This window comes from Lemur catta, chromosome 1 (assembly GCF_020740605.2).
Source record: "Lemur catta isolate mLemCat1 chromosome 1, mLemCat1.pri, whole genome shotgun sequence".
NCBI lineage: Eukaryota > Metazoa > Chordata > Mammalia > Primates > Lemuridae > Lemur > Lemur catta.
In genome coordinates, this window is record NC_059128.1 from 40,032,538 (window position 1) to 40,047,299 (window position 14,762).

General features: G+C 38.2%; 1 protein-coding gene across 2 annotated transcripts in view; it reads right to left on the reverse strand.

The window, feature by feature from the left end:
• PELI2 (pellino E3 ubiquitin protein ligase family member 2) overlaps positions 1 to 14,762 on the reverse strand; it is a 159,205-nt gene that overhangs the window by 93,186 nt on the left and 51,257 nt on the right. The window contains exon 1 of one of the 2 annotated variants that reach the window (XM_045566623.1): positions 3,207 to 3,258. The exons of the other annotated variant lie outside the window; for it this stretch is intronic. The gene's annotated coding sequence lies outside the window, so the exon portion shown is untranslated. Of the gene's footprint in view, positions 1 to 3,206; positions 3,259 to 14,762 lie in introns of those variants that run through there. 2 annotated transcript variants of the gene reach the window in all.

Below are 14,762 nucleotides of genomic sequence, written 5' to 3' on the forward strand. Positions count from 1 at the left end.
TGTGAAGGAGAGAGTTACCTGTTACATTCAAAGGCTATTTAGTATTTAAGAGTCACGTCTATAGGCATGAATAGACTAAGGCCTGGAGGGAAGGGAAAACTGCCAGGGTTCATCCATCAGTCCACTCACAAACCAGAGCAGATGTCCATGCCAGGGATCATGGCCAGTGGAGAAGCAGATTCTACAGATCTGGAGACTCGCTGGTGGGGACAGAGCCTGGGATTTATGGGAAAGAAGAGGTATAAGCACAATACCAAGTTTCTCGCTTAGAACACGAGGTAAGTGGTGAGGGGGTCACAACCAAAGACAGGAAGGATGGGGGAGTTGGAGGGCGCGAGCAGGTAGGACCAGAGGCTGAATTTGTTCTTGTAGGGAGAGGCAGACACATGCTGGAAAATTCTGTTGCCCCAGTGGGAAGTAAGGCCAGTGCTCAACACTTTAGGCCATAAAAGTATCTCAAACCCAACTACATTTTTGTAGGTGCTTTTTACCACATAGGAGTCCACAAAGTTCAGAAACAATCACTACTTAAAGAACAAGGTGGTAAAAGACTTTTATGCTAGCCAAGCCATCCTAGAAAAGCCCTGTAACTCCAGGCCTCGGCTTTCACGCTGGGAAAAGAGAACGAGAGGAACCAGAATCTCTGTAAATTAATATTTTAGAAAAATGGTATTATAACTGGGGGCAAATTATATAATCCTTTATTTTGACAAAAAAGAAAGCTGACTTCCCTATAAAAATCTCACATTAACTTAAATTATTTTTCTGAGCTGAAAATTCCAATTCTTCATCAAAAGTGTGTTTTAGAAGTCAGAAGCTTGATAAAATTTTAAACTATTTGTCATTAACATATTATATAATAACATATACAATTTATATGAGATTAACACAGAATTCCTTAACCTATAAATTGATTAAGTGTAGTTCAGTTGCATGTATCATCAGTGTAGATATTTTGCTGACTTAAATTACTTCAAGTCTGTCTTGGTATGTACAACTATGTACTTACTTATTTGCAGCTTCTTCTCTTCTTTCTCATCCCATTCTCAGATTTTAAGAAAACATTTTTTTCCCTGCACATAATCTCTGCTATTCCTTCTGCACCATCCCCCTCCACCCAGCACTGCTTTTTTTATTCTATGAAATTAGCAACTACTGCCACAATCAGGGCTTGGGCAGAATGAATTCATCCTTGTCAAATCAGACAGTGGGTTAAATCTGAGGAGCAGGTAGCTTCAACTGACTGAGGTGAGAGAGAAAATCAGCGTTGCTTCCAGCCCATACTCCCATCCAGAGGCTTCTCACTACCGTCTGTCCTGTGCTGGGGACATAAGGTCTTGAAATGTCCCCCCTCCAACCCTGGGGGGACAGAGGCTCAGAGAACGGAGACCAGCCCTTCTGAATCGAGGCCAAAGACAGACTAACCCCCTGTCGAAAGTGAACCTGTAAGTCATCCCCCTCTATCTCCACAAAGCCTGATTTAAACCAATGGTTTCTGCTAAGCAGCACAGAGTTACTGAAGGAAAAGGAACTTGTCGGAAGAGTCCGATATCCATTCATGTATCCATTCACGTCACCACACTGCCTGCCAGAAAACTCAGCAATGCAGCTTTTCAAAATGAAGATTAATTTGCTAAGAAATGTTCTCACTTATGATATCCCCTTAGGTCTCCATTCTATGATATGGTGAAAAAATAAGACATAATATGATACCCAATAGTCTTATAAGTAGTAATAATCATAGTTAACATTTATTGAGCATTTATAATATGCCAGGAGCCATTCTTAAAGCAAAGAACTTTCCAGGCATTAACTCATTTATTCTAACTTATGAGTTGGGTAATAATATTTTCTCCCACTTGAGAGATGAGAAAGCTGAGGGTCGGAGTGGGTCGTCACTTGGCCAAAGAAGAGTTGGGATTTCAACCCAGGGAATCTGACTTCAGAGCCTGTACTATTAACCAGATTCCATACTGTCTAGAGCTTAATTAAGAGTCTAAATCAGTGGTCCTCAACTGGGGTGACTTTGCCCCCCAGGGGACATTCGGTAATGTCTAGAGACCTATTTAGCAGTCACAATGAGAGGTGGGAGGGAAACTGGTGTCTAGTGGGTAGAGGTCACAGATGCTGCTACACATCCTACAATGCACAGCACTGCTCCCAGAACAAAGTTACCCGGCCCAAACTGCCAATGGTGCTGAGGGTGAGAAAGCCTCAATTTTCAATTAGAAATAATAATCCTAAACCCCTTAACAATCTTTCCCTTCTTTACCGCTGTTCCATATGATTCTGTTTAGGGAATAATGAAGAACAAAGAATATACACTAGATATGTATCAGTACAATAAGACCAAGTGGAAGAAAGTTCAATAAAATTGGTACTAAAAGTTTTATCTAGATTTTCAAAAACAAAAGTACCTTCCCATTAAACAAAAATATTCTCTCTCTCTTTTTTTTTTTTAAAAGGTAGTAACTAGAGCCAAAACTTCTTTAAAAACTGATTTTGTATCACAGTTCAAGTAGAAAAGTTCTCAAAATTAGTTTGGGCTGTCAAATTTTCAAGATGATAGTGGCGTAGCAACTCCACCAGAGGAATTCATATTGTCTCTGACTAACCTCACAGGCTCCGGAGGCGGCAAGGAAAGGGAAGAGTCCCTCCTGAGTATTAGCAACACCCTTCCGGCAAGTACCCTTTGGCCAGCTGGCTGCAGACAACCTGATGTGAAAGTCAGCACCCAGTGACTTCTGCTGCCTTTCTCCTTTACTGCGTGCGTGGCCACCCCAGTTAATACTTCCATGGCAGAGTTATGGCACTGCTGCCCGGACCCCCTCACCCCACTCTTGTGTGACTCATCATTGCTACCAACCAGCCACATTTCATTTTCCCACCTGATTACTGCATTTGTGTGTTAGGTAAAGATTAATGTTCATAAATAAGAAGAAAATATTTCAACCAATACAACTGTCAAGAATGCTAAAGACAAGTATTTAACGAGAAAAGCTTTCAGCTATCTCTGGCCAAAAGTTATTAAACTCCTTTGCACTTCATAATATCATGTAAATTCACTGAAAAGCAACAGATTTCAAAAAGCATAGCTGGCTACTGTTCACCCCACCAGTTACGGGAAGTTTCTCCTCTGGGCACCTGCCTGCGAGAGTCGGCCCTGCCGTCAAGGAGCTGACAATCTGCTGCCAGCAGAGACTTACCAGGTCCAAGTCCAATGCAAGGGAGGAGGAGTGCACACTAGAGAACACAGCAGATTTCACAGAAGAGGTGGTATCGGGGACTGTCACCTTTCAGAATAAAGTTTTAAAGATGTTATTTTTTTAGTGTACAATTAAGGGATTAAATATTAAAGATTTGCTTATACTTTAGAGACTGAAATCCAGCTACACAGCCAACAAGAATGAGCATCTATGCACTTAAAAAAAAGAGGAATCATTCTAAAGTCTTCTCAATTCCGTGACCATTTACGTTGGTGGTTCAGTACATAATGTAGTAATACAGAGTGGCTTTCAAAAGATCGTATGATTCCATCACATCTTTACAACTTCCTTGCAAGGTGACTAAAAGAACAGTTACTAATTCCCCTACCCTGGCCAGGAGGTGTGTGTACTGTCCATTCTGTCTAATCCTCACCGGCAACTCTGAAAAGGCTATTACACTCAGAGGGCTTGTCCTGGTCACATGACTTGCAAACAGAAGAGCTAAGATTTCAATTAGGTTTGTCTGTCCTAATTGAGTCTATGTTCTTCCTGCCGCCCATGTCAGGTTGCCTCCCCATCTCACAAATGTGAAAACTGAGGAAAATTGGGTACGCAGGCCCCCAGCTGCAACACAAGATATATGCCTTTCAGGAAAGGAAAACAATACACCATAAAATTCAAAGTTTAGCATAAAATTAGAGTTATTCCTCCAAATATTCAATTCTGTAAAATCATTGCTGTTTTAGCAGGCTAACCCTTTCTCTAAGTGAGAATACATTTCTACTTGTGCAACAAATAGCTAGATTTTAAACTGGTGCAAGCTATGAACATGAACATTGCTGGCTATTATTGACTTCCATTTATTTTGACTTCACATCCTAAAGCAAAATAACTGACTTGTAAAAATACCCTTAAAAATTACAAAAAAAAAAGTAACTGAAGTTTTAGTGCTATCAAAACTTTAAAGCACATTAGGTAAGAGAACAAATATTCACACAATAGAATATTATATATTAATAGCAATGAACAAAACCATTGTTATATCCAACATGGAATATTTTACACACAAATACAATGATATATAAAAGAAATACATAACAAACATGTACATACTACAGATCCCATTTTTATAAAGTACAAAAACTAACCTGTGGCAATAGATCAGGATGGTGGTTATCTGGTGACTGCTTCGGGTGAGGCAGTAACTGTGAGGGGAGCAACAAGGTCTTTTGGGGGCCATATCAGTAATGTTCTGTTTCTTGATCTGGGTACTGCCTAAATAGGTGTGTTCACTTAATAAAATTCATCAAACTCTATGATTTGCATACTTTAAAGAAAGTCTTCTTAAAATAAAAAAGGTCTGTTTACCAGAATTCTCATAATTCTCATTCTTCTGCATTTTAAGGGAACCAAATTAAACATCAGCTGTACCTAGTTTATAAGACTTAATTATCAATGCTATTTAGAAGTTTAAAAAAATGACATTCCTAGATTTACGATACTGGATTGCTGAGTAAAATAATAAAAATATTTTTTTTAATGCTGGGGAAAAATCACTGATATTCATATTACATCATTAGCCATGATTTCAACCAAGCATTACAGAATGACTTAAAAAATTTTTTTTATCTAACTATTCATGTGAAACAGGTTTAACTCTAAACTGAAAAAAACACAGTACTCTTTTGTTCAAAAATCAAGAAATGAAACTAATGTTAGCAGTCTAGAGAATGCAAAACCATTTACGGACAAATGCATTTTCACATAAGAATGCTTTATCAAAATGTTTTAATTGTTAAGTACATTCTCCAGTGAGGAAATGTACTAGTTTTCAAAGTTAGTGGATCCAATTAATTCAGAAATTGTTCATTGTAAAAACTTCATTACTGTTATCTAAAGAAAATGATAAATTTAAACCGTAAAGTTTGCAGAAGAAACCTATATTCAAATCATGAAAATGCAGTTTTAATTTTTAACCTATCAATGCATTTTAGCTAAAAGTTTTTTATACACTAGAACTGCCAAAAAGTAAGTATGGATGCTAGGTTTCATCATGCCCTAAGACCATTTATAACTTCTTATAACAATTATAAGAATTATAATTAGTACTTTCCAGAGAAACCATTAGTAATATTAGGTAACACTAATCAACCACTACCCTGTAGTAGGCATATGATATGTCCCCTTCATGTTTCCCTTCATGAGTCGCTAGCTAGAGGGAGACTGTACTACTATTTGCAAGTATTTGATACAAATTCTCCCTGCAAAAGGATTCTACATCCCCAGACTTTGAGCTCAGGCAGAGAGCCATGAGACTTGCTTTAGCCAGTGCAATGAAAGCCTCTCACTTCCAGACAGAAAGTTGAAGAGTTACATTTTCTCTTACCTCCCTATGTGACTTCTGAAGTGTAAATTAAGATGGACCCTCCATCAGCCTGGGTCCCCAAATTTCCACAATAAACACAACCTCCTCCGTGCTAACCCACTATGGACATAAAACAGAAGTAATACATATTTTTTGTTGTGGTAACCTATTGAGATTTGGGAGTTGTTACTGAACGATAACCTGGCCTATACTGATTGATATAAATCCTTGTTTTACAAAGCTAAAAAGTGAGCCACAGAAAAGCTAAGTATTTTGCCCAAGAGCCTACAGATGGTACAGGGGAACTAAAAATTCAGAAAGTCTGAACTCAAAAGCCCATACTTTCATTCAATTCTGGTTTTCACAATTTAAAAAATATATAATCAACTATTTCTTCTTAAAATTCTCAATAAGAAATATGTGATTCCTGAGATCAGAAGGAAAAAAGCCCAAAGAGACACACAAATTTCTGCACAAAGCTGATTATCACAATCTTCTTTACAACAGAAAGTTTGGTAATGACAATAGAAGAGTTATATAAATTTTAATTTTAATACACTTAACATACTAACACAATGAAATACTATGCAGTGCCTAAAAATCAAGTTTTCAATAGTCATTCAACAACACAGGGAAATGTCACACTGTAAGAGAGGAAAAAAAAGGCTATAAAGCAATATATATAGTATTATCCCAAGATTCTAGAATTAACCAGAACAAAATTTACCAAATACGTCTGATATATAAACTGATCTGTGCATGTGCCTGTGGGTTTGCAAAATAACAACACATTAGTTATTAACCTGTTAGAACAGCCAGCTTTCTCAAGGCAGGTCACACTGTGTGGTTATTCACTCAATGTACTGCGATGGGCAAGTGGATTACAGAAATTAAGGACAGTACCTGCCCTCAAGGAGCCTGCTGTCTAGGATGACAAGAGAAGACAGCCAACTCTAACACAGCATCAGAGAACTTGTGGGGACACACAAAAGGCTCTCCTGGAGTTCAAAAAAGCACTTCTCACTGAGGCTGGAAGTGAGGGGAGACATTTGGGCCAAGTTTTAAAGGATAGTGACAGTGTAGGTTAGTGCACCAGACTGGAGCACATGCTAAGCTATGAGAACATCACAGGCAAAGGAATGGAGGCAAAAGAAAACGTGGTCCTTGGGGAATGAAGAGGAGAGCAGAGTCCTGTGGAGCTCACCCGGCAGCGGCAGCAGGGGAAGAGTGAAGCAGGACTGAGCTGCGCATCTGAGAGCTCCTGAACCCAGGCTCCCGGAGGCCCTCCATTAACTCTAACTTTGGAAAAGCAAACCCAGAGATTCCTGAAGCCACCCATTCACACCTCACCTGGAACATGGGTGTGACCAACAGAGCTCCTAAGTAGGCATCCCAGGGAATAGTCAGCCGTGGCAGTACTTCAAAGAGGCTAAAGTGCTTTCTCACAAAAGAGAAAGTCAATCATGCATTTTAATATGAAAGGCAAAAGGTGTAACAAAACAGGCCATAGCCATTCCAAGTCAGCCAATGACACCTCCACGGGCCTCCTTTGCAGTCTGTATCTTCTTTCTAACCACACAGAATTTACTCTGATGCACTTTCTACTACCTGCTGTCATGACTACCCCTGCTACTTAATATTCAAGCTTCCGTCATTTTTCCTTTTTTAGAAAAGGCTCTCTCTACAGAGCACCTATTTTAGACTGACAGCTTATCGTAACGGTGCTACTAACCAGTAAGTCCGTAGAGTAACCTCTATTTTTACTGCCAAACATCTGTTCCCTTATTTTATGTGGTTATAGCAATCCTAGTTTGGAAACGAATGACTTTCCCAAGTCACACTACTGGGATGTGGAAGAATCTGGAGCAGAACCCCATTGGACCAATCCTTCCGATCATTTTCTACCCACAGCAACAGACCAATGTTCTTGGGCCCTGGGCAACACACCTGCCTTAGTGACCTGAGACAACTTACTGTGCTTCTCTGAACTTTAAGTCACTCATTTGTAAAATGAGCAGTCAGTCTGCATAAAGTCCCTTCCAACTTGAATGTTCCATGTTTTTAAAAACGAAAGTTACAGCAAAAGATTTTCTTCCTCCAGAAAAAGATGGTTGCAAGGGCATAATTCAAATAAGTTTGAGTAGAAGCATGATTGTAAATATAAATATAAGTATTTGCCCATGCTCACATGTTAAAAACACCCTTTAATAAAATCATACTTTAAGGACAACACAAATTAAATGATTTTTCCAACTAATACATGCATCAAGTCAAAATTATTGTGTATCAGCAATGCAGATAATTATACTGATAATTACAGAGCTTGAGTCAAGCTTGCCTGCTCTAATGCTCTGGATCCAAAAGAATTCTGAAAAGAAAAGTAGGAAAAAACACCTCTTTGCCTGCCTCTCAATTCTTTCACCCCTTCCCCATTCTTTCATTTCCTGCAACACAAGGATAAGAGCTGCTAAGTAATACAAAGTATTTTGTATCTAATTTCCATAAAATAGTATGTATAAATTTTCTCTTGTTGCTGTAACAAATTACCAAAAAATTCAGCAGCTAAAAACAACACAAATTTATTATCTCACGGATCTCTTGGTCAGAAGTCCAGCAGGCTTAGCTGGTTTCTCTGCCCAAGTCTCCCAAAGTGGAAATCAAGGGGCTGGCGGGGCAGCATTCCTTTATGGAGATTCTAGAGAAGAATGTGCTTCCAGGGACATTCAGGTTGTTGGCAGGATTGAGCTCCATGAGATTACAGGACTGAAGCCCTTGTTTCCTTGCTGGCTGACTTCCAGGGCTGCCCTCAGCTGCTTCTAGAGGCCGCCTGCACCCCTCTGCTCACAGCGCCCCTTCATCTTCAAATGCGGAAGCAGCAGGTTGAGCTCCTCTCCTGCTTCGAGTTGCTCTTGCTTCTTCCCCCTCACATCCCCAGGAGTCTTCTGCCTTCCCCTTCCACTATTAAGGACCCCTGTGATTGCAATGGGCCCGCCCAGATAATCCAGGCCAATCTCCCTATTTTATAATAAATTCCATCTGCCACGTAAGGTAACATATTCACAGGTTCCTGAGATGAAGGTGTGGACATCTTGGGGGTGGGTAAATTAGTCTGCCAAACACACAGTAAATACAGAAAAGAAGAGATAAATGTCTCTTTTACTAGAAAACAATGAATAATTCTTCTGCCCACACCACATAGCAAAGCAGAGATTTATGTTAAATGTCAACACATACATACAAAATTAGTTGCTGGTGCCTGAAAAGATGAAACTATATATGCTAGAAGAGAGCTTTAGAGAAAACAAAACTGTTAGTGTCAAACTATATAAATTGCTGAAACTAGGAAAAATGTGATATTCTGAACCAATGCTTCAGCTTTCTGGAAGTATTCACAGTGGGCACTGTGAATCATACTTCAAATTTTTATTTTAAACATACTATAAAATACCTTAAAACCTACTTGAAAGGCTTTTTACACAAATCTGTATGGAGAAATGGTGATAAGTAATTATGCTGCTTCAGATCTTAAACTAGTGCAAGTCAAACTGCCTGGCTTAAACATAGCAGCAAAAATCTCAACATTTTATTAGGTAATTTAAAAGAAAATATATTTAAACAAGAAAGCCTCATGTTTACATTGTGAATAACAGAAGTAAAAAACTAAATCATAAAATAAGAAGGGAAAAGAACAGTTCACAAATTACTATATTTCTACTCTTTGCAATGACAAAACTATCAAAAAACTTTATAAAAACATAAAAGTATTGATGGTTAATAACAGCCAATTCCTGATGTTAAAATTCACTCTATGTAAAACATAAAATGACACAATCACCTAACTGCAGATATGCTTACAAAAATTATTCATGCCAGGAGTGACAACAGTTAACAACTAGCATTTTAATAAAAATTTAAGTATATAAATCAAAAATTTTAAAGTATTCCCGTTTATAATACTTTCTAAATAATATGAACTACACATATTATTAAACTATACCCCAAATGATATAAAGTATAACACCAGTCATTCATCAAATCATTCTAATAATTTCCAAATTATCTGTTCAATGGTAGAAATCACTGGTATGATCTTTCTGTATCTGTCACAAGCTAAGCAATGTCTTAACTATGACTGATGGAAGAAACTAAATTCTTTCAATAACCTCCCCTATTTAACTGAAAAGCAACGGGTGAACCAAGTCTTAATATATACAGATTTCCCTATAACATAACATTGTTCATGGTAAATCTTCCATTGCCTTCTGCTGAATTAATATCAATTAAATTCAATTTTTCCAGTCCTAATAATGAGTTTTTTTATATTCACTATTTCTATTATCACCTAAGCCATGAAAATCATTTATTGGACTTTCATGTTTAATTATCTGCCTTAATTTTATAAAATTTTGTTTACCTTCAATCTATGGTATTTCCAAAACAAACAACAATTGGCCAAGTTCACAGAATCAATAAATCAAAAAGATGCTATTAAAAGGTTATTGTATTCTTCAGATTTGTCATCATTTAATTTGTTGGACAATTTAATAGTTCTTCCTTTGGATTTAATATTTTGTTTCATTTCAAATTTGTTTATTTCTCTAATATCCTGTTTCTCTATCACAATTTCCTATATTTGGTTTTACATGTTCCATCACCTATTATTTATCCAATAAATATGTCCATTTTAATAACTGAAATTCTTCTATCTTCTAAAACCATAGAAAAATTTCACACTGGTTAGAATATCATGCAATAAAGCCAGATCTCTAAAAAAATTAATTGTCCAAATACTATCACAATTTCTGTTAAAGTAAACATTCAAGTCTTTGGCTGCCAATCAAGGTCCAAATACTTCATTATCTCAATTCTAAGTTCTTAGATGTTACTTAATTCTCTAGTATTTACTTGATGTGAGATAACAATTTAAACATTTTTTTAAAAAATGTTAAGTGGTTTACTTGGTTTATCTTTCTATCTAACTGTACCTCATCCACAGATAACTAAATACAACGGAGACAGCATCAAATGAAAACATTAAGAAGTTTCTCTAGAATTTCAGCTGAGATAAGACTTTTTTCTCCCTAGCACTATACTTGTACCATCTGTACAAAATTCGTAAGGTTTTCACATAAATATTTCTCATTGAAATATTTTTCTTGAGCATCACAATAAAGTTAATATATTTCAGATGTTGTCCCTTCTAGCTCCATGAAATAAAAAGAAACCATCACACTATCTTCAAAATCTTGAATACTGCATTTTTAAGTAAATTATTAAAACACTTTTATGTGAAATAGCTGGAGCTTTGTCAATAATGACTGAAGTTTTACTGCTTTGATTTATAAGTTTTCTAAACAGTGTTTTTTCATTTCAGTAGATGTACATTTGCAACATTCAGGACCATAAATCTAAACTGACATGATACATTCATATAAAAACAATTTTTGAAGTTCTAATACATACTTTATGTCAGAAAATTATTTTAAACTGTACAATATATCATATTGATACTTTATAAATATTTTTTCCTTTGCTCTGTCAACACTCTTTGATAAAATGTTTTTGGAAGTTGTTATTTCAATTTGTTTTTTGAAACTGATTCACATTTATATTTTTTGTTGAACTGTTTTTCATTCTAGACATACAAATCTTTTGTTCTGGGTTTGTATTCCTGCATAGTGTCAAAAGATATTCTTGGCTGCATTTATTACTTTTATTTATTTTTTTCTTTTCTCACAGCATCAAAATATTCATATTTATTACATTTAAAAGAAGAAAACTTATCCAAACTTTGTTCCCTCTTCATTTATAATAAAATACTTCATTAAATTAATTCTTCAACTTACAAATATCAAACACCACACACTACTAACCCAAGAAATATAATGCAATAACAATGAAAAAAACCAAAGTAAGACCTAGTTGAAACTCAACTATTTAAAAACAATGGCAATTAGAAAGACTGAAGATAATGATACACTGATGATTCTTGTAAAACACAGAAGGTTCCAGCTTCCAGATGAGTGTGCTGTGGAGAAACGCCACTCACTGCCACCGAGACATAGGCTGGACAGACAGACAATGAGTACTTCAAAAGGAGACCCCACTACATCCTATATAATTACCTTGGGCTACTGAGTTTACATTGAAAATTATATCATTAGTTTTACCACTTCTCACAGTTACTACTATATTATTCATCAACTGATAAGAAAGAGTTTCAATATTTTATCAACCAGTAGAGTCACACTAGCTCAAATGGGCTGAACAGCACCCCTGGTTATAGCAATGATGTTAAATGGCCCTAATTTTTCCCTAAACCATCACTCAAAGACCACTAATATTTTCCATTCTGAAGTATGCCAACTGGACAATGTGATTTTCAGTTGTTGTTTTTTTTTTTAAAGTAAAAACACCCAAAAAAGGAGATTTAAATAAAGCACAATCTAAGAAGGGAAAACCATGAAGAGTGAGTTTTCCATAGCAGTGCTGCTAAATTTAAACCGTGCTGCTAGCAAAACATTCCCCTATCAGGCACCGGCATCAGCACCATCACTGCCTCCACCACTGTCATACTATTTACCTATTAAATAATAGCAAAATAGTTACCCCATATCATAGAAAAGTAAATGGATACACATAAATTGACTTACATTCTCAGTCATATCATGCCATTCCCTCTGCTTAACACCACTGTTCAATGGTTCCCCTCAGATAAAAACCCAAATTTTCCAGCCAGGCCTCCAAGATTCAGGGATCTCTCTGTTCTCTTGGCCCCCCCTCCTCCCCTTCAGCTCGCAGCTTTCATGCCACTTCCTCAGAGAGCTCCCCTGAGCCCCCTGCCTGAGCTCCGCACCCTTTCCTCGCAGCACTTTCCGCAATGTGCAGTTACATGTGTATTCCCGGGGTTATTTATTGTTTGCCTACCGACTAGACAATTAGCTCTACGCAACGTGCTTGTTCACAGCAGTATATCCAATACCTGGAATGATGCCTGACCACATCAAGGGGCTAGGTAAATATTTGTTGAATAAATGAATAGGTAAATAAATTACTAAAGACCCTATGCTTACATAACAAAACAGCCAAAAGTGAAATAGGACTTTTGATTTTTTAAAAAACACATTATTATAGTCAAAGAAATACCTGTATTAATCCAAGAGCAAATATGTACCCAAATAAAGATTACACTAATAGAGCACACGCTTGCCATCCTCCTGTGACTCAGCATGGATGCTGGTGTGCATTGAAGGCTATGAGGCCTGTTTCCCAGCTGCCCCTGCCACTAGCAAAGGGTTATCCCCGTTCTGCCCCCAGACTGCGGGGCAGAGGGAATGACTGCGGCCGAGGAAAGACACTACACAGCCAAAAGGCAGAGGGCTCAAACCCTAAGGAGGGCTAAAACCACACCTACCTTCTAGTTGTCACTTTCACAAGTGCAATTCAAGATGAACCTCTCGTTACCATTCCTGCAAAATCAAACACTTCAGGGCAGAATAACCCTTGTCAATTCAGGACAAACAGTTTTTGCCAGGCACTACCACATACACTGGCATCCTGAAGAAACACGGGGTGAACAATAAGGAAGACAGAAAAATAAGTCCCTCAGAGTCAGCACAGGGCCAAAGACAGAGCCTCTGGAGGAGGGGGCTGCCCAAAGGCCCCAAGAGAAAGAGACTCTGGGTGCAGTTAAGACATACCTGGAGAAGCAAGTGGGCCACCAACCCTGGCAAATAAGGACAGGAGGGTCAGATGTCTTGATGAGAGGAGATAAGCAAGTATACAAACAAGTAGAATGAACTTGAGCTTATGGGCACTGCCAAGCAACAACAGGGTGTAAAGTGCACTTTATCAGTGGGAAAAGCAGAATAGAAATGACCCTTTCTGAAATTGAAAGAGCTGAAGTACTATGAGCCATAGACTCTGCGGAGGCTGCAGGGGTCAGGCAGGAAGAGACCGGGCTAGGTAAGGAGTCTCTGAAATATGGGAAGGTGTGACTAAAGGTCAGTAAGGTCAGCAGAAGCTGGGGCAGAGGTAAGTAACATAAAAAATAGGAGACTGGAATGAAAGAATGAAATCATCCTTAGTTCCACAAACTGGAAGAGATGGGAAAAAGAGTGAAAAGAGCACGTTAGTTTAAAATCGGATTCAGTTAAGGCCAGGTGGTGGGAGGAGTACTTGAGGACAAGGTTAAATACGCAAGGAGTTTTGTCTATAACTCTATGGGGCTCCAGAGTAGAAGGGCCAACAGTGCAAACTTAGCAGAAGTGGCCAGGCAGGGCTGGCTGGGACGAGAGCTTGAGGGGGACCAAACAGAGTGAGGCCGGAGCAGGCAGAGGAGGCGGCAGACGTTCAAGGTACAAACCATTACCCAGTACTCACTACACACCAGGCCTCAAGGCAGAGGTACAAAGATGAAGGAGATAAAGCAGGTACAGGCAGCCCAGGGTGCTGGTCAGCTCCCAGCAAACTTGCCCGGCCTGCCTATCTCCCTTGGTCCCGGCTGAGTAACCCAGGCTAGGCCTGTCAGACTCTCTCTTGTGAAAATTTAAAAACTTTAAAAGAGACAGATGGTGGCTGGAGTCAAGTCACTTCGTAACACCCCTGAAAGAACACCCATGTTAACTCCTGTGGATGCTGCGCTTCTCCTCTCTCACAAAACCTGGCTACTCAACTCTTCTTTGCTTCTGAGAGCTACTCCTGCCCTATCCTACGTAATCTCTCCATTTTTTTTTTAAGCAGAATAATTTCTGTTGCTTATAACCAAAGTATCTTATTTGATTCAACACGGCCTCTGCCTGTAGCCAATTTGCTGAGCTTATAAACGAGTGATCTGAGGCCCTGGGAGAATATCTTTTTCCACATTACAAGATAAGAGGGTCAAGACCAAAACCCAGTTTGCCCTACTCCGGGTACTGTGGGGAATATTTTTAAACACAGATTTAAACAGACAAACACCAAAAAATTTCTAATCTCAATAAATTGAAATAAAATCTAGGTAAAACATAAAAGGTAGTAAAACAGGAGGAGATGGGGGGGTAAAGAATAAGGAAGAGCCACTTGTCACTCAATAGTTTCGTATTCTATCACAATGTGACGTCTGAGTAATCAACGCAAGAGTTCTACAAAGGTTTCATATATCAGCCCCTGTATTAATATTAAGATTTTTTTTACAAAAGAGAAAGGAAAGC